Source organism: Panthera pardus, unplaced genomic scaffold, assembly GCF_024362965.1.
Source record: "Panthera pardus isolate Hobbes unplaced genomic scaffold, ASM2436296v1 HiC_scaffold_11, whole genome shotgun sequence".
In the NCBI taxonomy this organism is placed as follows: Eukaryota; Metazoa; Chordata; class Mammalia; order Carnivora; family Felidae; genus Panthera; species Panthera pardus.
Genome location: NW_026526666.1, coordinates 28,123,902 through 28,146,867, shown reverse-complemented (window position 1 = coordinate 28,146,867; position 22,966 = coordinate 28,123,902). Strand labels below are relative to the sequence as shown.

General features: G+C 38.4%; 1 long non-coding RNA gene across 1 annotated transcript; it reads left to right on the top strand.

Moving 5' to 3' along the window:
- Positions 1 to 2,935: 2,935 nt before the first annotated feature.
- On the top strand, positions 2,936 to 13,848 carry LOC109259971 (uncharacterized). Its single transcript, XR_002076820.2, has 2 exons — positions 2,936 to 3,051; positions 13,567 to 13,848. It is a non-coding gene; the product is annotated as an uncharacterized LOC109259971 (long non-coding RNA).
- The last annotated feature ends 9,118 nt before the right edge of the window (positions 13,849 to 22,966 follow it).

Here is a 22,966-nt window from a genome sequence, read left to right as displayed (position 1 = left end):
AATTCTAGAGTCACATAATTTATTATTTTTGAAGGGACAAGAGTGAGTTGCCCATTTAATTACAAGAAATATATATTGAGGGCTGCCTGGGTGGCTCAGTTGGTTAAACATCTGACTTCGGCTCGGGTCGTTATCTTGCGGTTTGTGGGTTTAAGCCCCGCATTGGGCTCTGTGCTGGCAGTGTGGAGCCTGCTTGGGATTCTCTCTCTCTCCTTCTCTCTTTCCCTCTCTCTCTCTCTCTCTCTCACTTCCCTCTTCCTCTCTCCCTCCCTCCCTCCCTCACCCCTTCCCCACTTGCACCCTATCTCTCAAAATAAATAAACTTTAAAAAAAAAGAAAAATATAGTGATGGTATAGAATAGCTTGCTATATGTGTAACTTAGGAATTAACTCTTTTAGGAGCCCTTGGGTGGCTCAGTCAGTTAAGCATCCGACTCTTGATTTCAGCTCAGGTCATGATCTCGTGGTTCATGAGTTCGAGCCCCACATTGGGCTCTGTGGTGGCAGCACGGAGACTGCTTGGGATTCTTTCTCTCTCCCTCCCTCTCTGCCCCTCCCCTGCTCTCTCTCTCTCTCTCTCACAATAAATAAGCATTAAAATTTTTTTAAAAGAATTAAAATTCCTACAACTTAAAATAAAAATAATAATAATAATAATAATTCCTACAACTTAAAATTAAGGTTTTCCAAAGGAGGCTATATATCCCTATGAAAATAGCACAGTTCAGTTAGATTTGAAATTAAACACATTTCAAATATGGCACACTAAAAATACATTCTCTATTATAAGTGTTTGTAAATGTTAAGATATTTACCCATTAAAACATATCTAAATTCACATATTAAAAATTTGGTAATAAACTAAAAGCAGTTAGTTTAAAGGAACAAGATTTTCTTGATATGAAAAATAGAATATTATTAAGAATCAGTGATCTATCATATTTATTATTTTACATTCTTCTTAGATGATTTTTATTTTATTGTCTGTTTTACCAATGATAAGTATCTTTCTTTTGAATTCAGATCTTTAAAAAAAATTTTTTTAATGTTTATTTATTTTTGAGAGAGACAGAGACAGAATGCGAGTGGGTTAGGGGCAGAGAGAGAGGGAGACACAGAATCCAAAGCAGGCTCCAGGTTCTGAGCTGTCAGCACAGAGCCTGACATGGAGCTCGAACTCACGAGCTGTGAGATCATGACCTGAGCTGAAGTCGGACGCTCAACCAACTGAGCCACCCAGGCGGCTCTGAATTCAGATCTTTTTAACTTTGTGTTCCCTGTTATTGTTTTCCTAAGATTGAAATCTAAAGAAAGCTAGCAACCCTATACTCCAATCTTGGATTTCCTCTTTCCAAAAGGGTATTTCCTCTTGATCGCTACACCTAAAACTCTAAAAATGTCAGTTCTGGAATTGTGAACAATGGTGGTGCTTTGTAAAAACAGGTTAAAAAAATTAAGCAGGTAAGGAAGTTGAAAGTGGATATCTGCTAGGCAGTGGGGACAGGCATGGAAAAACAGAAGTAGAGAAATATGCAAAAACCAAACAACAGGAAAAATCAGTACGCAAGAACCAAATAGAGGCAGAATTCAGAATGTGCCAGAAATCAGGCAAAGACACCAAATTGACCAGAAATCCCAAAAGAATGCCTTAAATGACCAGGAATGTCAAAAACTAGGCAGATGGTTAGGAACCCAGTGAGCAAACAGGTGATCAGGAGGTAAGAGTGCAGCCTCTGCAAGAGATGACATAATCAAGCACCCAGGCAAAGATGTCTACAAGGAAACCCTGATTCTCAGGACAAATGCCTATGTCGTTCACAAATGGTGTCCAACTTGATGCTGTCAGGAGAAGTAGGAAAGAAGAAATCTAGTTGCTGAGGGAATATGGAATTGGAGCAACCAGAGCAGGTCCTCCTTTTTCTTCCTTTTGTTAACAAAAAATTTGACTGCATGACTAGAGAGCTGGCTAATTTTCTTCACTTTTGGATACTTTTATTCAAATAAGAATTCACAGCACTCTGTTGCTCTCTTCCTAGGTGATGTGGCGTTCTTAATTGGTTCTCACAGATGTTGCACTGATTCAGGTCTTGGCAAGGGACTTACAGCATCTCAGGACAAGTTGAGAACTGAAAATAGATCCTGTCCATTGACTCAGCAGGATTGGAGAGCTTGCTTCTTAATAATCCTGCACCAAGTTAGAACTCATGTCTAGGACATCCTATTCCATCCCATTGCGGGTCTGATTTTCTTGTAAAGGTAGTTTTCTTATTAAAACAGAAGTATTGACAGATGTTATATTCTCCTTCATTACAGAATGCAAGCCAAGTTCTACAGATATGAACATTGGGTGATATTTCCCTTCTTTTTATAAAGTACAGGTCTTACAGAACTCACTCCCTGTCAAAGTCAACTGGGGAAACAGAATCTTTTATCTTTATTGGCAGAAGGGTTTATCTATTTCATTTCCTTCTTTTAAGCTGGGGGACCAGTCCTCCCTCATTTGTGGTTTCACTTCCCACAGTTTCAGTTACCCATGGTCAACCGCGAGCCAGAAGCAGATGATCCTCTTTCTGACATACTCTCGGAAGGTCAGTAGCAGCCTAACACTACGTCACAATGCCCATGTCATTCACCTCACTTCATCTCATCACACAGACATTTAGTCATCTCACAACATCACAAGAAGTAGGGTGAGTACAGTATGATAAGACGTTTTGAGAGAGAGAGAAACACCATACTCACATAACTTTCATTACAGTATATTATTATAATTGTTCTTTTTTATTATTATCATTAATATTTTACTGTACCTAATATATATATTAAGCTTTATCATAGGTGGGTATGTGTAGGAAGAGACATAGTATGGTCATGTCTTACCTCATGGGGTTTGATAGCAGAAGTTGAGGTCATTTTCTGAAAAGATAAGATTTTACATCAGGCTCATGGAATGAGTACTGGTGGATACAATTTTTCCTTTCCTTCCTCATTGTCACTGTAAGGTCTGACAGGCAACTTTGGACCACATCCAGTCTTGTTGAGGTGCCCGTGGTGAGTGATATCTTTGTGGATTTGGATCAGACTACCTGAGTTTGAATTCCAGTTCTTTAATTTTTCAGTTATGTATTTTTGAGTAAGTTATCTAATTTCTCTGGTTACTAGTTTTCTTATCTCTAAAAGATTAAAAATGATACTTAAGTCATAGGCCTCTTATGTGAATTAAACAAAATAACATAGCTGAAAGTGTCTTGCATATTGTAAGTTTTCTGTGGACATTAACAAAACCGTTAAGTAAAAGTATTGGTACCAAGACGGTGGGGCAGACACTGTTTCCCTTTTGGCTATCATCACAAGACTATTTACATGTGAGACTGTTCTTTCACTGTGCATAATTTGATTAAAAGACAAAAAACAAAAAAATTCCCCAAGGGCCTCCCCCCCCCTCCCCCCGCCAAAAGTAAATGGTTTTTCCCTTAGGTAAATGGAAATTTCCACTATGCTGGTCCCTAGAGAAAGTTTAGCTTAAATCCCCTTGTAACTTTAATAGTAGCTTGGTAGGTAGCTCAGCATCACCATGCGATTAAAGATCAGTGTTCTTGTGGCCCCTGGGTCGCTCAGTCAGTTAAGCGACCAACTCTTGATCTCAGCTCAGATCATGATCTCACAGTTCATGGCTCTGTGCTGACATCGTGGAGTCTGCTTGGGATTCTCTCTCTCTTCCCCTCTCTCTCTGTCCCTCCCTCCCTCACTCCCCTCCACTCAAAATAAATAAATATTAAAAAAAAAAAAAGAAAAAGATCAGTGTTCTACAGCCAGGAAAACAGACTTTAAAAAGTTGGATCATTTATCATAGCTCACACAGTTAGTCATTATTTAAAACAGTTCAGTGGTTTAGTCGGTTCCACTTGCATACTCCTGTAGCCTCAGCTAGCACCACTGTCCCTCAAATGTCTGCATTTACCCACAGGGCTTTTCTTGCGGTTCCTCCATTGCACTGTGCTCCATCCTGCCACATGGCTTTTGCAAATGCTGTTCTCACTTCCCCAAATGCTTCTTGCCTTTTCTTATCCTCTCCCCAAACTCCTAGTTGTCCTGCAAGATATCAATTCAAACAAGTCTTTCCTGACTCCCAAGACAGGTTCTGATCCCACATCACATGCTCCCAAAGCCTGTTCATGACAAGTAAGTACATTTGTGGGATTATAAAACTAGTGGTTTTTTTTCACTTTTAGATTATAAACTCTTTGAGGACATAGGCCCTGTCTGGTTTTTGTTTACTATTGTATCTATAGAACCTAACTGCATGCCTGGTACGTAGAAAACTAGTAATAAATATTTTGAAAAATAAATTAATTAACTTAGTCTGGAGCATAAGTCCATAAGCTTAAGCTTACGGCTTTTTTTTTGTCACTAACCAAAACATAATAACTTGATCTAGACGATGTTGACTTCATAGGGGTCTGTGATTCTCATGGTCACTCTAGAGTTGTGACAACAGGGTTTAATGTTAATGTTGAGGACAGTGGTATTAATATGGCATAGTCAGAAGCCTTGTTGAAGACTTTGGAATCCTAGTTTGAATAATGAGAGGTTTAGCAAATTTGTACTCCAAAGTGAAAGTGGATCCCTTACTACTCTTTATTCAAAAAAAAGGAAGGGGTGGAGCTTTGGAATCATTTATAGAAATACATGATACATAACAATAAAAATGTATTAACATAAATGAGGAAAAGGGGCAAAGAGAAAGTTACAAAGTAGAAAAATACTGGGGTGCCTGGGTGACTTAATTGATTGAGCATCCTACTTCGGCACAGGTCCTGATCTCATGGTCCATGAGTTTGAGCCCTACATTCAGCTCTCTGCTGTCAGCACAGAGCCCACTTTGGATCTTCTGTCCCTCTCTCTCTGTGTCCCTCCCCCACTTGCTCTCTCTCTCTCAAAAATAAGAAAGACATTTTTAAAAAGCAGAAAAGTAGGGGTGTCTGGGTGTTTAAGTGTCCAATTTCGGCTCAGGTCATGATCTCGCAGTTTGTGAGTTCAAGTCCCACATCAGGCTCTGTGCTGACAGCCCAGAGCCTGGAACCTGCCTCAGATTCTGTGTCTCCCTCTCTTCTCTTCCCCATTCCTGCTCTTTCTCTCTCTCTCTCTCTCAAAAATAAATAAACATGAAAAAAATTTAATTAATGTAATATAATGTATAATATAGTATAATGTATAACATCCAGGCACTGAAATTCATCCCTGTACTTCTGTATAGGCACTGGAAAGCACACAAATTTGGCTTAGAGTTGCATAGTAGTGAAGGGAAAGCAAAGCTACTGCAAGATTTATAGTGTGAATAGCAAAAGATAAAAGAGGACCAGATGCTCAGGAAGAAACATAGCTTTTCCTATATTATTGTGATATCTAGATAATGTTCTCAATAACAATCCTACCATATATACAATGATAGATGTAATGTGGTTGTTTCTTAAAACACCTCTCAGTGTACACTCAAGGCACAATGACAAAATATAGGACAGAAAAGGGCATGTCCTGAGGGAGATGGATGTTGAGACAATGTGGCCCCAGAAATCTCTCCAAGGATCTATCTCCAAACCTGACAGAATTTAAAATGTCTGGAGAAGGAGCCCATTCCCATTGGGCCATTCTCCCTGGATGTGATTTTTATAGCAAAACTTTTGCTAATAATTCAACACCAGATAACTCAAGGTTATATTTTCTGAGAAGAAACTAGGGGCGCTTGGGTGGCTCAGTCAGTTGTAGATCAGTCAGTTAAGTGTCCGACTCTTGATTTTGGCTCAGGTCATGATCTCATGGTTCATGAGTTCGAGCCCCATGTTGGGCTCTGCACTGACACCACGGCACCTGTTTGGGATTTTCTCTCTCCCTCTCTTTCTGCGGGCACTTTCTCTCTCTCTCTCTCCCTCTCTATCTCTCTCTCAAATTAAATAAATAAACACTTAAAAATATTCTAAAATATAGAAGTTCTATGGTGTAATTAAACATAATCAACATAGAATTAATACCCTTTATGAAAGGAAAACATCTAACCAGTATGCCAAAATATAAAGCCACCAAACTTTTGCATGGAGGTAGAACTAGAAAATGCAGGGCAAAGATTTTCCTCAGATTATATTTTTGGGTCTATTTCAACATACACACCTAACAGGCATACAGGACTAATTCACAGCAGGAATAATTTTTTTAAGAGAGCTTTAATTCCAAGAGTATAAGCACTCATGAAATATCCAAAAGACACAGAAAGTCTTCCTACCCTCATCTTCTCTATTCTAACTGCCCGTGGGTAACCATGGATGGTTTCTTGTGTCTCCTTCCAGATCTTTGTCTATGTGCAATCCTGAGAAAATCCATGGGGGGAGATAGAGGGGATCCTGATGCCCCTAATACTGTTATATAATGATTCTGTGTGTGTGTGTGTGTGTGTGTGTGTGTGTGTGTGTGTGTGTGTGTCTTTCTTTCTGTCTCTTTCTCTCTCTGTATCTCTCTCTGTGTCTCTCTGTCCCTCTCTCTCTCTCTTCATGGAAAGGAGGTAAGATGAACAGGCTGTAACTGTTGTCTATTATTCTTAAGGTACACCAAGATCTGTGGTCCTTCCAAGAAGATAGGACTCATCTTTGCAATAAAAGAAAATTTATGAAGCATCCATAAAAACCCTGCTTTAAGCTTCTTAGTATAAAAAGCAATGCTTGTTTTTTGTGTTTCTACCAAAGACTGAGGAGAAACCTGTCAGTCCCTCAGGGTCTCAAGGAAGAGGCCAAGACTGGCCATCACCATGGATTCATAACTTTTGAAAGTAATAGAAATCATCCGAACATCTTCCTGTTTTGGAACATTTGTTTGCTTAGTTTGGCAGGGGTTTGGCGGAGAGAAAGGACATCCCTCCTGTTGTTGATGCTCATTGGCTAGCTAGAAGAACTCACTCTGGGGCCCAGTCCCATATAGATCATTGAGCAAGCTCACCTTCAGGTGGACAGGCAAGGGTAGTGTGGTTAGTATCAAGGCTTTGACTGGTTGAATTACAAAATATCACACATGCACACATACACAGACACACACGCACACTCCTCATCTACAACAAAACAAAACAAAACTAACCTCTTTTACAACTCTCTCTATTAGTATCCTTTCGTTTGTGTCTCATTGTGATTAAAAAATTTTTTTTTTTTATTTTAGAGAGAGCATGCATGAGTGGGGAGAGGGACAGAGGGAGAGAGAGAGAATCTCATGCAGGCTTCATGCTCAGAGCAGAGCCCAAATGGGTGGGGGGAGGGATCATGACCAGAGCTGAAATCAAGAGTCTGATGTTCAACAGACTGAGCCATCCAGGCGCCCCTGGTTAAAAATTTTTTAAAACCTCACATTAACTATCCATAACACTAACTTCCTTACTTCCTTCAAGTCCTTGCTAAACTATCACTTTTACAAATTTTAAATACCTTTATTGAGGTGTAAGTGGTATACAGTAAACTGTATATGTTTGAAATGTACAATTTGATAAGTTTTAATGTATGTAGACACCTGTGAAGCAATCATCACAGTCAAAATAGGCAATGTGTTCATCACCTATACAAGTTTTCATGTCCCTATGGATCCTCTCCCTAGCTACTCCCTAACCAGGTAACCACTAATCTATTTTCTATCACCATAGATTAGTTTGCATTGTCTAGAGTTTTAATAACACAGTATGTATGTACACTTTTTTAAATTTTATTTTATTTTAGTCAGAATTCTTTTACTTACCATAATTATTTTGAGATTCATTCACATTGTTGTATGTATCAATAGTTCATTGTGTTCTGAGTAGTACACCATTGTATGGCTATATCACAATTTGTTTGTACATTTATCCATTAACATTTGGGTTGTTCCAACTTTTTGACTATTACAAATAAATCTATTATGAACACTCAGGTACAAGTATTTGTATACACTTATGTTGACTTTCCTCTTGGGTAAATACCTAGGAGTTTGGCTTGATCATGTGATAAGTGTATATTTAACTTCTTAAAAGACTTCCAAACCAGTTGATATTGTCTTATATTCCCATAAACAGAGTATGAAGTTTCAGTTTTTCCACATCATTGTCAATACTTCATATTATCTTTTTTTAAAGAAATATATAGGTTTTTTTAAAAAAAAGTTTTTAGTATTTATTTTTGAGAGAGAGAGAGAAACAGGGCACAAGCAGGGGAGGAGCAGAGAGACAGGGAGACACAGAATCCAAAACAGGCTCCAGGCTCTGAGCTGTCAGCACAGAACCTGATGTGGGGCTTGAACCCATGGACCATAAGATCATGACCTGATACGAAGTCAGACGCCCAACGAACTGAGCCACCCAGGCACCCTGATACTTCATATCTATTTTTTTCATTATAATGGCTGCATAGTGGTAGGTATGGTTTTAATTTGCATTTCCCTAATGACTAATAATATTGAGCATCTTTTTATGTGCTTTTTTGCCATCCATATATTTTCTTTGGTGAAGATATTCAAATCTTTTGCTCATTTTTTATTGGATTATTTGTCTCCTTATTGAGTTTCTCCTAGTCAGTGGCTTGCATTTTTATTTCCTAAACAATATCTTTTGAAGATAAAAATGTTTAATTTTGATGAAGTCTAATTTACCACTTTTATTTTATGGATTATTCTTTTGGTATTATATCTTAGAAATGTCTACCTAACTTAAGATCACAAACGTTTTACACTGTTTTTTCAGAAACATAATTTTTTTAGATTTTACATCTAGGTTATAGTCCATTTTGAGTTCATTTCTGCATATAGCATGAGGTATAGATTGTTTTTAATGTTTATTTATTTTGGAGAGAGAGAAAGAGACAGAGTGTGAGCAGGGAGGGGCAGAAAGAGAGGGAGACACAGAATCCAAAGCAGGCTCCAGGCTCTGAGCAGTCAGCACAGAGCCCTATGTGAGGCTTGAACCCACAAACCGTGAGATCATGACTTAAGCTAAAATCGGACGTGTAACCAACTGAGCCACCCAGGCTCCCCCTGCCTTTTTTTAAATGTTTATTTATTTTGGAGAGAGATAGAGAGAGACAGAGTACGAGCAGGGGAGGGCAGAGAGAGAGGGAGGTATGAGGTATAGATTTAAGTTCATTGGTTTGTATCTGGATATACAGTTATTCCAACACCATTTGTTGAAAAGACTCTTGTTTTTCACTGAATTTACTTTGTACGTTTGTTGAAAATCAATTGTCCATAATATATGGTGTTTTTCCCAAAGTATCTATTGTATTAATTTATTTGTCTATCTTTACACCAATATCACATAGTCTTGAATAGTGTAACTTTATAAGAAGTCTTGAATTCGGGTAATATTTACTCTCCTACTTTGTTCTTTTTTATTTCTTTTCAAAATTGTTTGGCTATTAAAATACGTTTGCATTTCCACATGAATTTTAGAGTTAGCTTATCAATTTCTATGAAAAAGTTGACTGAGATTTTCATTAGAATTGCATTGAATCTAGAGAACAAATTGGGGGAGAAGTGACATCTGAACAATATTGAATCTTTTGACTCATGTACAAGGTATGGCTTTCAATATATTTAGTGTTTCTTTCAATAACATTTTATAGTTTTCAATATACAAGCCTTTCACATCTTATGTCTGATTTGTCTCTAAGTATTTCATATTTTTGATACTATTGTAAATAGTATGTTAAAATTTCAATTCCAATTGTTTATTGGAAATATACAGGAATACAACAGATTTTTGTAGGTTAATATTGTGTGCTGAGACCTTACCAAGCTCATTTATTTGCTCTAGTATATTTTTGGAGATTCTTTCAGATTTTGTACATAGATAACTATTTCATCTGTGAATAAAGATAATTGTGCTCTTTCTGATCTGGATGTGTTTTATTTCTCTTCTTTAATTTACTACTCTGGCTAGAACCTCTAGTACAATGTTGAATAGAAGTGGTGAGAATGAATATCATTGACTTGTCTCTAATCTTAGGTGGAAAGCATTCTATCTTTCACCATTAAGTATGATGTTAGCCATAGGTTTTTGATATATGTCATTATCAAGTTGAGGAAGTTCTAATTTTAGTTTGTAAGAGTTTTTATTGGCAATGGATGCTCGATTTTGTTCAATGTTTTTTCTCCATATATTGAGATGATCTTATAGCTTTTCTTTTTCTGTTCATTAATATAATAAATTGCCTTGATTGGTTTTTCAAATGTTAAACTACCCTTGCATTCCTGGGATGAATCCTATTTGGCTATAATGTAATATTCCATTTATATATTGTTGGATTTGACTTGGTAAAAATATTTTTAGAATTTTTGCACTATGTTCACAAAGGACACTGGTCTAAAGTTTTCTTTTCTTACAATGTCTTTTTCTGGTTTGGGTATCAGGATAATACTAGCCCTATAGAACGAGTTGAGAAAAACTCTCTGCTTTTCAATTTTCTGAGAGAGTTTATGCAGAATTGGTATTATTTCTTCCCTCTGTGTTAGTTACAATTTGACAGTGAAGCAATCTGGGTGTGGAGTTTTCTTTGTATGAAGGTTTTTAACCACAAATTTAATTCTTTAAAAGATGTAGGGCTCTGTTAATTTTTTCTTCTTGAGTAAATTTTAGTAGTTTGTGTCCTTCAAGGAATTTTTTTTTTGAAGTTTATTTTTTGAGAGAGAGAGAGAGACAGAGCTTGAGTGGGGGAGGGGGTAGAGAGAGAGGGAGATACAGAATCCGACGCAGGCTCCAGGCTCTGAGCTGTTACGACAGCACGGAGCCCCACGCGGGGTCGAACTCACGGATTGTGAGAACATGACCTGAGGTGAAGTCTGACTCTTAACTGACTGAGCCACCCAGGCGCCCTGTCCTTCAAGGAATTTGTCCATTTTATCTAAGCTGTTGGATTTATAGTACAAAGTTATTCATAATATTCCCTTATTATCTTTTTAATAGCTCTAGAATCTTTAGTGATGTCACTAATTTCATTCTTGATATTGTTAATTTGCATACTCTCTTTCTTTTTCTTAACCAAGCTGGCTAGAGATTTATTAGTTTATTAATGTTATTGATTATCTTAAAGAACCAACTTTTGGTTTCATTGATTTTTCTCTATTGTTTTCTATTTTATTTTTATTTTTATGTAATTTATTTTTTTAATTTACAACTAAGTTAGTTAGCATATAGTGCAACAATGATTTCAGGAGTAGATTCCTTAATGCCTCTTACCTATTTAGCCCATCCCCCTCCCACAACTCCTCCAGCAACCCTCTGTTTGTTCTCCATATTTAAGAGTCTCTTATGTTTTTGTCCCCCTCTCTGTTTTTATATTATTTTTGCTTCCCTTACCTTATCTTCATCTGTTTTATGTCTAAAAGTTCTCATGTGAGTGAAGTCATATGACATTTGTCTTTCTTTGACTAATTTCACTTAGCATAATGCCTCAAGTTCCATCCACATAGTTGCAAATGGCAAGATTTCATTCTTTTTGATTGCCAAGTAATACTCCATTGTATACACACACATATACATACATGCACACACACACACACACACACACACACACACACACACACACCCACATCTTCTTTATCCATTCATCCATTGATGGACATTTGGGCTATTTCCATACTTTGGCTATTGTTGATAATGCTGCTATAAACATTGGGGTGCATATGCCCCTTTGAAACATCATACCTGTATCCCTTGGATAAATACCTAGTAGTGCAATTGCTGGGTCATAGGGTAGTTCTATTTTTAATTTTTGAGGACCCTTCATACTGTTTTCCAGATTGGCTGCACCAGTTTGCATTCCCACCAGCAGTGCAAAAGAGATCCTCTTTCTCCACATCCTCACCAACATCTTTTGTTGCCTGAGTTGTTCATGTTAGCCATTCTGACAGGTGTGAGGTGGTATCTCATTGTGGTTTTGATTTGTATTTCCCTGATGATGAGAGATGTTGAGCATTTTTTCATGTGCCTGTTGACCATCTGGATGTCTTCTTTGGAAAAGTGTCTATTCATGTCCTCTGTCCATTTCTTCACTGGATTCTTTGTTTTTTGGGTGTTGAGTTTGATAAGTTCTTTACAGATTTTGGATACTAACCCTTTATCTGATCTTTATGGGGTTTTTTGTTTGTTTGTTTGCAAATATCTTCTCCCATTCTGTCGGTTGCCTTTTAGTTTTGTTGATTGTTTCCTTCTCTGTGCAGAAGCTTTTTATTTTGATGAGGCCCCAATAGTTCATTTTTGCTTTTGTTTCCCTTGCCTCCAGAGACGTGTTGAGTAAGAAGTTGCTGCACCAAGGCCAAACAGGTTTTTGCCTGCTTTCTCCTTGAGGATTTTGATGGCTTCCTGTCTTACATTTAGGTCTTTCATCCATTTTGAGTTTATTTTTGTGTATGGTGTAAGAAAGTGGTCCAGGTTCATTTTTCTGCATGTTGCTGTGCAGTTTCCCAGCACCACTTGCTGAAGAGACTGTCTTTATTCCATTAGATATTCTTTCCTGCTTTGTTAAAGATTAGTTGGCCATATGTTTGTGGGTCCATTTCTGGGTTCTCTGTTCTGTTCCATTGATCTGAGTGTCTGTTCTTATGCCAGTACCACGCTGTCTTGATGATTACAGCTTTGTAATACAGCTTGAAGTCCTTATTGTTTTCTATTTTATTTCTGTTTTATCTTATTATTTCCCTTTTGTGTATTCTGAACTTAATTTGCTCTTCTTTTTCTAGTTTCTTAAGGTAATTTTTTAAGTTTCAAAAACATTTTGTCTGGTTGTTGTTGTTGCTGTTTCTGGCAGAAGAATAATCTAGTTCCTGTTTCCAGTGATGCCTGGAAACAGATTTAGTTTAATAGTAATCAGCTCTTCATCAAACTTTTACTGATCACTGAACCCAAATCTTTCCTTCCATACTTTTCAGGCCTACGGATTACAAATATCCCATTTCATACACTATTGCTGAATACTCCTGTAAACTGATTTTTATTTGTTTTTCATTTATTTATTTGAACAAAGAATAAATTAGTGGTTCTTCCTGAGTGAAAAGCCTATCCTTTTTATATTCTGTGGCTTTTCTTTGTATTTTGTGACCTCAAATCTCAACACAGTTCTGGAGCTTGAGGAAAATAACAACATGGTTGGTAATTAAAGGGTGCTTTTTTAAAATTCAAGGACCTGATGACACCCCAGGATTATCCACATGTACTGAAGAGAAGGAATAAGTGATGGCTTCCACAGCTCAGGAAGATAATAAGTGTCTATGGTGTACAGGTTTCTGAATACCTAACTAGGTTTGAACTCAGCAATTTGCCACTATTCCCTGGAGACAGTCTTAAGCTTCAGAGGAAACTAATGGGATGGGTGGATTCTGCTACATCTGGAAGTCTTTCCTAAGTTGGATTCTGTGGTTTTAAAATATATCCATAAATTCTTTGCTACTCTCTATAAGAGTCTTCCCTTCCTTTAAGTATGGGCTAGACACAGTGAATTGCTTCTAACAAACTGAATATGACATAATTGATGTGTTAATTCCAAGACTAGGCTATAAAAGATATTGCAATTGCAGCTTCTATCTAGGTTACTGTCTCTTGGATTGCTCATTCTGGGGGAAAACAGCTGCCGTGTGGTGAGGAAAGATACACACAATGAAGAACTGAACCAAAAACCATGTGAGTGAGTCATCTTGGAGCAGCTCCTTGGCATCATTCAAGGCTTGACATGATGGCAGCTCCAGATGACATTGACTGCAACATCATAAGAGATCCTAACCAGATCTACCCTGCTAACCTGTTCCTGGATCTGACCTTTGGGAACTGTGTGAGATAATAAATACTGCTTTAACTGCTAATTTGGGGGTAATTTGTTATACAGCAATAAATAACAGATTCACTGTGGAATAGGAGTTTCTGGGACTTGAGATAAATACTAGCAGGCTTCTAGAACTCAGAAAGTACCAGGTAAACTTCTTTGCCAGATTCTACAAGAAGCACTCAGAACCCTGATAAAAGAACAATGACAGATTCAGAGAGTCCAGGACAATGGGAGACAAATGCTTCCATGATACAGATTTCTGTGGTAAGAAATGTTTTTGAAAGCACCAGATTTTTATGGTGATAAAAGAGCCACACAGGCTTTAGAAAGTTCAAGAGAGAAAAGGCAAAGATTCTGGAGCTCAGAAGTTAGAGGGCTATTTTCTGAAGCAATGAAAGAGTTGTCTTTACCTTTTCCCCTTCAACTTAACACTAACACATTTAGAAACTATAGAAAATACGGGTAAGTAAAAATAAGAAAATAAAAATTGCCATAGAGAAATAATATTTCAATTTTTGGTATGTTACTCTGACGAATAAATATAGACAAGCAGGCAGACAGACAAAGTTGGTACTTCAGTTGCCATTTTGGCATTTTTTGAGCCTGGCTGCATCTGGTATGTGATATACCAATTGGACCCATAGTCATAGGTCCATTCCTGCACTTTTGCTCTAAATCAGGTCTCCTGGTCAGATATTATGCTGTGTTGGATTCCATACCTGTGAATAAAGTATTTTATAAGCTCCTGGCTGAGGCTCTCTTAGGAAAGGCAAACTTCTATCTGGAATAGGTATTATCTTCATAAGAGTGAACCACTAGCCTTTCAGAATAGGAAAATTCCAATGTCCAGGATGATTTCCTTGGAAAATAATGCTACATTGTGAGCATAATATTGATCTCTGTTGCAGAGAAGTTAGAGTTTCAGAGACAGGCAACTGGATTGGGCTTGCTAAATATGAGTCCATGCTGTTGGGCACATATGTAGCCTCCATCTCTGCCACATTGCCATTATGTGACCATCATGTCATCTCTGGGATTGCTGATGATGAGATCTGATTAATATCAGTTAGCTGAGCCATTTTGTCTACTTTGTTGTTTAGTATCTGGTGGATGCTTTCTGACTGGTGTTAATGTGTAATACAAAACCCTTTACACTTTGTACCTACTTCCACATTTCTATACACATTACTCTAAGCAGACCTCTTTGTCTCTGGTCTTCAGTCCCTTTTGCTCCAGACCTCCAACCAGACAGTCAAGCCATTACCAAAGACCCAGGAATTTGTTTATTTTCTTAACTCAGGCCATTTTTCCTTCCACCAAAGCAGATGACCAGGTATTCTGCTCCTAGTTCTGTCCTTTTGAAAGATTTCCCCTCTCTACTGTCTCCACTGTCTTCTAGGACCACCTCTGAATATTGCCATAATCCATTTTGAAATGGCTAATCCATTTAATGCACTTAATGAGTTGACCCATCTATAAACCAATCTTGGGCTTTTCTCTCCATTTTGACTGGTCATATGGGACACTTTGCAAGGTCATAGTACAAACCATGGGAGGGGAGTTAATGCAACTGTGATAAGTGACATGAGGGTCTGACCTATTTGCTTATACGGCTACTTATGCCCTCTAATCCTGCTCGAACTTGATCCTGGATACACCATTTCCATCTTATGGAGAATTGATACTGGGCCCATCCAACTTTTTGACTTGGTTGTATTGACAAAACATAGCTTATAACGGAAAGTTCTGGGTGCGTGGGTCATCTGATGCTCCATACTCAAGCACTCTGCCTCTGCCAATGTAAGTTGTCCTCTGTAACTTGCCAAGATCTGTTTTTCAAAAGGTGTATAATTTTCTGCTATTGATAGCATTAACTTTCTCCAGAACTTCAGGGGCCAGCCTTGCAATTCTCCCACTGGAGTTCTCCATATGCCCCTTACTGTATTTTTTGCCACTATGGACATCTCCTTCACTGTAGTGCCTGCTGGATCATATGACCCAAGTGGCAGTTCTGACTGTACCACACTTTGTACATGTTAGAGTGCCCTTCCTTGCTCCGAGCGCCCTCAAAGCTGACAGCATTCCATGTCATGCATTATATGGGCAGGAGCAATATTCCTAAGTGGGGAATATATTGTTTCCAGAACCCTAAGAGACTTCCAGAGCTTTGTGCTTATTTCTTTATTGTGGGGGTGAAAGATGCTGCCATTTGTCTTTCACTTTGGAGAGGTTATTCTGGCAAACTTTAACCACTGGACTCCTAAAAACTACACTGAAGTGGATGGTCTTGGAATCTACATAGAGTTTATCTCCCAGCTCTAGGGTACATGTGTCTTACCAGGGCCTCTAGCCACCCCTACCAGACCTCAGGACACCCAATATAAAGTGAGTTGCACATCTTAACTGGGAGTTGTCTGCACCACCAAGCCATAAATTTAGTAAGCTAAGCATTCCATCGTCAAGAGGAAATGGCATATGTAAAATTAGGTTTAAATAATTTCTGAGACCCAAGTTGCATGAGCAGGTATCTCTCACAGTATACTTCCTCCTTTTACACTCAATCCACGCGTATATCCTTATGAAAAATTCTCTATGATCAATTGACAAAGGCAGAAGAAATTCAAGCCTGGATTACAACTAGTTTTCCACGATATGATGTTACCAGTCAAAAATTGCTAGAAGCAGTCCAAATTAGATGTGTCCTGAAAACAGTGAGGAATGAAAATCTTCCCAGTGGGCATAACTTTGACCAGTACATCTAATGGCTGATTCGTCAAGAAAGAGAGATGGACTCAAATGTAGATCTATATAAATTCAAAGGCAGTGGTTAAGGGTTGGTCACATGTTTAGACACTTAGAGGGAAGAACAAAACATCAGGGGATTAGTAGCTGGGGGTTTAGGAAAGATGTATATGAAGGAGTATCTTGGAATGATCTCAGAATGTGAGAAATTTGTGTCCCTAGTGAATGCCCATCAAGGATGATCTGAATAATCAGATGGACAAGATTATTCACTCTGTGACTCTCAGCTTCTTTCCCTAAACACTTCTCTACTTGCACAATAGACTGATGGAGAGATTAATGTTGTCAGTGATGAAGATTACTCATGGACTTAATATGAAGTTCCCTTCAACAAAGCTGATCTGGCTACTGCCACTGCTGAATGTCAGCCTGACCTTGAGCCCTGAATTCCATCTTCCTTGGGCACGCCATTATGCACTACACTTAGCAAGAAGAGACTGCCACCTGGTGGCAGACTTACTACATTGGCCTCCCCCCCTCCCCTTCTATTACTGTTACTGAGGAATTTGGTAATTTGTCCTCATTGGAATAGAAATTTATTCTGGATAATCTTTCTTTCCCATCATATATCTTACAGAAATATTGTACATTTACTTAGTTAATGTCTCATCCACCAGTATGGAATACCAAACACCATTGCTTCTGATCCAAGAACTTATTTTAGAGTGAAAAAAAAAAAAAAAGTAAGACTGTGATTATGGGTTGTGTCATTCAAGGTAATCTACTCCAAATTAATGGAGGGGTTGCTCCTGGGAAATGGGATAGCAGGAATGAGGTAGAAAAGCAGGATTTGGGCTTTTAACTGCAGCTCAGAGTAGAAATTTGTCCTGCAGGGTCAATATAAGGATGGAAAAGTGAGAAGATTCAGCAAGAAGAGATGTAGAATTGGGAGCTGGTTTCTTTTCACCAAGGCTTCCAAAAGACTCATGTTCAGAGTGTCACTGTAGCATTTAGGGTCGCTCTCAGCTGGGGAGCATCTAAGCCCTAGTAAACCTTGATGGGTCCACAGGAAAGAATGATTCAACCCTGTGATTCAACCCTCCTTTCTTAACGGCTTCCTACCACTCTCCTCTCTTGTACACTCCTACTCCTGGTCTCACCACTAATATTGCCTGATAAAGGGGTGCCTGAGTGGTTCATTTGGTTAACCAACTGACTCTTCATTTCAGTTCAGGTCATGATCTCACAGTTGTGAGACTGAGCCCCTTGTCTGGCTCCTCGCTGACAGCGCAGAGCCTACTTAGAAGTCTCTATCTTTCTACCTCTGCCCCTCCCCCTTGCACAAGTGCGCGCTCTCTCTCTCTCTCTCTCTCTTTCTCTCAAAATAAATAAACATTAGAAAAATATATTGCCTGATAAAGAAGTAAGATTACTGAGCAAACAGACCACAGAATAGGCAGGAAATTAACCTTTGTTACTGACATGATCATCTAATCTTTCCTGTCTTTGGTCTTCAGTACCATGAAAAAGCAAATACTTTAGTGAGTGAGTTGGCTTTAGGTCAGTCCTGAGGGCAAAGACTCAAATTGGGCAGGCCTGTGTCCTCTGCCATAATCTGGAACAGGCCAATCCTGACTCCTTCCTTAGCTCTGTGGATTCTGGGAGGCTAGGCTGGCTGCCTAGAGAAGTATGCTGGATTTAAATCAGTTTAGGTGGCATGAAGCCTGAGGCAAACCAAAATCCATGACCCTCTATGAGGCAATGATAGATACACTCAGATTTTGCATAATTTCTTTACCGTGCTGTATGGTAAGCTGGCTAGATTCTTGCATTTTTTTACTTGCTTAGCCACTTCTTATATCCCAAGACTGGGGCAGGAATAGGGATTTCTATGGAAGGGAGGAGGTGCATATTGGCCTAGTTATTCCAAATCTCAGACACTCTGGAAGAAGCCAGATGGGTACAAGGATATTAGCATGCTTAGCCTGGTGACTCCTAGGTCCTGTGCCTGGACTAAGATTCTGCATAGGAAAGCTAGAGGGATGCTAGTTTGTCAAGGTGCCTATTTTTTAGTGCGTACTTTCTTGCTCTCCCCAGGTGCCCATCATCCAGCAGTTCTATCTATATATCATGGGATTATCTCCACAGCTGAAATCATTGAGTGTTTTTCCTGAGTCAAGACTCCTTTATCATGGCCACTTATTTTCTTTAATGTCAGTCCCTTGATCATTTTTATTATTTATTACTAAATCTTTGCCTGGGTTTCTCTTTGCTTCCTGGTTTTTACTTTATGAAATAGCTTTTCTCAACCACATTTATTCTAATTAATTAGCCATTGTTTTTCTGCCATCACCTTTATTGCTTGGAGAAAAGGTTATTTCTTTAGAGGCACATTATGCCAAACACTTTTTTGTTGTTGTTATCTTTTTAGAAGTTTTTTTTTTTTTTTTGCTTTTATGAAAGAGAATTCTTAATGGATTGATTTCATTAGGCAGTTTTAATTCCGTTTACTATTTATAAGCATGGGAACTGATTGATATTCAGAGTTTTCTTTTTCCTATTCTCCCTTTCTAAAAATTAGGCCAGGATAATTTGCCAAGCAAAAAAAGAAAAGGCCTACTGCAAAAAACATTACTACTGAGATTTAACTGAAATACTCAAAGAGTGTTGAATAATGCCCTTGGCACTGTGGGCACCACTACTTTTCTCATGATTCTTAATCTTGAGCTTGAAACATTAGGAGACTCATTGTGTTGGGGCACCTGGGTGGCTCAGTCAGTTAAGCATCTAACTTTGGTTCAGGTCATGATCTCACAGTTTGTGAGTTCAAGCCCCGGATCAGGCTCTGCGCTGACAGCCTGCTTCAGATTCTGTGTCTCCCTCTCTCTCTGCCCCTCCCCTGCTCGCACTCTGTCTCTCAAAACATAAATAATAAAAAACATTTAAAAAAAAAAAAAGGAGACTCATCTGTTGCCAGGAATTTTAGTTAGATTATTCATAAACCCAGGAAGTCCCATCTCTCTTTTTGGTGAAATATTAAGTAGAACTTTAGATACCCATAAAACCATATCTTCTCCCTTCACTTTTCCCCCTACTGGATGGGTTGGAAAGAAAGGAGAATGAAAAGTAGCATCTGCCAGACATTATGCTCTTTGACATATGAAGTCTCAAATAATCTTAACAATGATCCCAGGGTCTATATTTCACAAATAAGAAAATTTAAGCTCAGCGCAGTTAGGTACCTTAACCAAAGTCACACAGTTGGTAAATTGGCAGTTTGGGACCCAAACTCAGATTTGCCTTTCTTTTTTAATGTTTATTGATTTATTTTTGAGAGAGAGAGAGAACAAGTAGGGGAGGGGCAGAGAGAGAGAGGGAGACAGAATCCGAAGCAGGCCCCAGGCTCTGAGCTGTCAGAGCCCACGACGGGCTCAAACACATGAACCACGAGATCATGACCAGAGCTGAAGCCAGATGCTCAACCGTCTGAGCCACCACTCAGGTGCCCCAGATCTGTCTAATTTTAAGGCCTGGGCTATTCTACCAGATACACTGTTCAGAAAAGACATGGATCACTTATTAAACTGGGCAATGAGTCAGCAATAAGTGTTTAATCAGTTGCCCACAAATATTAGAGGCCAACTCAAAGCAAGGAATTATTCATTATAAACCAGGCCAATAGAAGTTAGGGTGATGTAGATTTTAGAGATCAGGTTAGAAACTGGAAGCCTCTGGGACTGTAGAGATGGGTTTTTAACCAGCTGGAAAACTGGAAAGGAGTGTATGAGCAGACGGTGAGGTCCTATCAAGATAAACCTGGGGGGCATTTTGCTAAGTGAAATAAGCCAGACAGAGAAAGACAAATACTGTATGATGTCACTTATGTGTGGAATCTAAAAAGAAGATTGAACTCATAAAAGCTGAGAGTAGAATTACCAGGATTTGATAGGGGTAGGCGATGGAGTGGGTTTGGAAGGTGTCGGTTAAAGAATACAAATTAACAGTTGTGTAGTATGAATAAGTCTAATGAACTAAAGTAAGAATGATTAAGTATACAGTTGACTCTTGAACAACATGGGGGATATCAGCCCCCACAAAGTCGAAATCTGCATGTATTTATTTTTTATTTTTCATTTTTAAAATTTTTAATTGAATATAGTTGTCATAAAAAATTAGTTTCAGGTGTACAACATAGTGAATCAACAATTATATACATTAAGAAATACTCACCATGATAAGTGTATTACAATATTATTGACTATATTCCCTATGCTGTATTTTTCATCCCAGTGACTTTAGTTTATAACTGGAAGTTTGTACCTCTTAATCCCCTTTATCTATTTCCCCAAGCCTGCATTCATCTTCCCCACATATAATTTTTGACTCCCCCCCAAACTTGACTATCAATAGCCTACTGTTGACCAGAAGACTTGCAGATAGTATAGTCAATTAACTCCTGTTTTGTATGTTATATATATCACATACTGTATTCTTACAGTAAAGTAAGCTGGAGAAAATAAAATCGTAAGAAAATCATAAGGAAGAGAAAATACATTTATAGTAGGACTGTACTGTAAAAAAAAACCTTCATGAACCCATACGGTTCAAACTCATGTTGTTCAAGGGTCAAGTGTACTTAATACTGTACTGAACACTGAAAATACACTAAGAGTGTAGATTTCAGGTACACTCATTACACACACAAAAACAGAAACTATGTGAGGAGATGACATGTTGACTAATGTGACTGTAGTTATTTCACTATGTGTATCAATTCATCATGTTATAGACCCTACCTACATTAAGTTTTTATTAAAAATTTTACAATTTTAAAAATCATTTGCTTTAGGGGTACCTGGGTTTCTCAGTTGGTTAAGCATCCAACTTCGGCTCAAATCATGATCTCCTGGCTCGTGGGTTCAAGCCCTGCATTGAGCTTTGTGCTGACAGCTCGGAGCCTGGAGCCTGCTTCAGATTCTGTGTCTCCCTCTCTCTCTGCCCCTCCCCAGCTTGTGCTCTCTGTCTCTCTCTTTCTCTCTCTCTCAAAAATAAATAAACATTAAAAAATTTTAATTATTTGCTTTAAAAATACTCAAAATTAGCTGTTAATAGGTAAACATAAGTTATATTTAATAAATTATAAATTTAAAAATTTTAATGCAAAAAAAAGACTACTGTTAATATACTAGCACTACTATGAATACATCATATTTGTGCTTCTCAGGAATTTGACAATCATTGGGGTCATTTCTCTCTCTCCACCTTTTCATTCTCCTGTCTTTCTTAATCATCTCTCATCCTTATTTATTTATTTTTTTTAACGTTTATTCATTTTTGAGACAGAGAGAGACAGAGCATGAACGGGGGAGGGGCAGAGAGAGAGGGAGACACAGAATCAGAAGCAGGCTCCAGGCTCTGAGCTGTCAGCACAGAGCCTGACGCGGGGCTCGAACTCACGGACCGCGAGATCATGACCTGAGCTGCAGTCGGACGCTTAACCAACTGAGCCACCCAGGCGCCCCACATCTCTCATTCTTAAATGATCATACTTTAGCCCTGGACTTTTAAAATTAATTTTTATTTTTGTTAAATAGAATATTCTGTCCACTGGTCTTAATTTTTAAAACTAAAAGGTAGGGGCACCTGGGTGGCTCAGTCTGTTAAGCATCTGACTCTTGATTTGGGCTCAGGTCATGATCTCACAGTTTGTGAGATTGAGCCCCACATCAGGCTCTGTGCTGTCAGTGTGGAGCCTGCTTAGGTGAGATTCTCTCTCCCTCTCTTTTTGCCCTTCCCCCTACCCATCTCTCTCAAAATAAATAAAGAAACATTAAAAAAAAAAACTTAAAAGGTAAAATTAAGCTGTCTTTCGTTCTAAGGCTTTTAATTGAACCATTTTTATTGTTATTGAACTTGTTAAAGTGTTCAGAAACCCAGCTTTCCTGAGCTCTTCACACAGCCTTCACCTTGCCCTCTGGTCACTACTTTTTCCTCCTTTCTCACACTGGAGGATTGTTATGGGTGGGGCTGGGGTGGCAGGGACAGAGATGGAGGAGGAAGAGCAAGAGAGGGACAGCATTCTAGTCTGTTTTATATGCGCCTCACAACTTGCTATTGACCAATTTACATTACTAGTCTCAGGCTGCATTTCTGACCCAAGACAATATTGGATAACTAACTCTCTAAGTAGAGAAAAGAAATACTTCCTTTTCTTTTAACGTGGAGACAAATATTCTCTTTAAGAAAACAGATTGACATTTATACTGACTTGAAAATGCTATGACATTTTTGGAAATTGCTGGGCTCAAATAGTTTTCTGGAACTAGAAAACCAAAGAACCTGCCAGATGACATTTTTTTACTCAAGAGAAAGAAGAAGTATAGAAAAGAAGGAAATTTGGATTCACAGCTGAA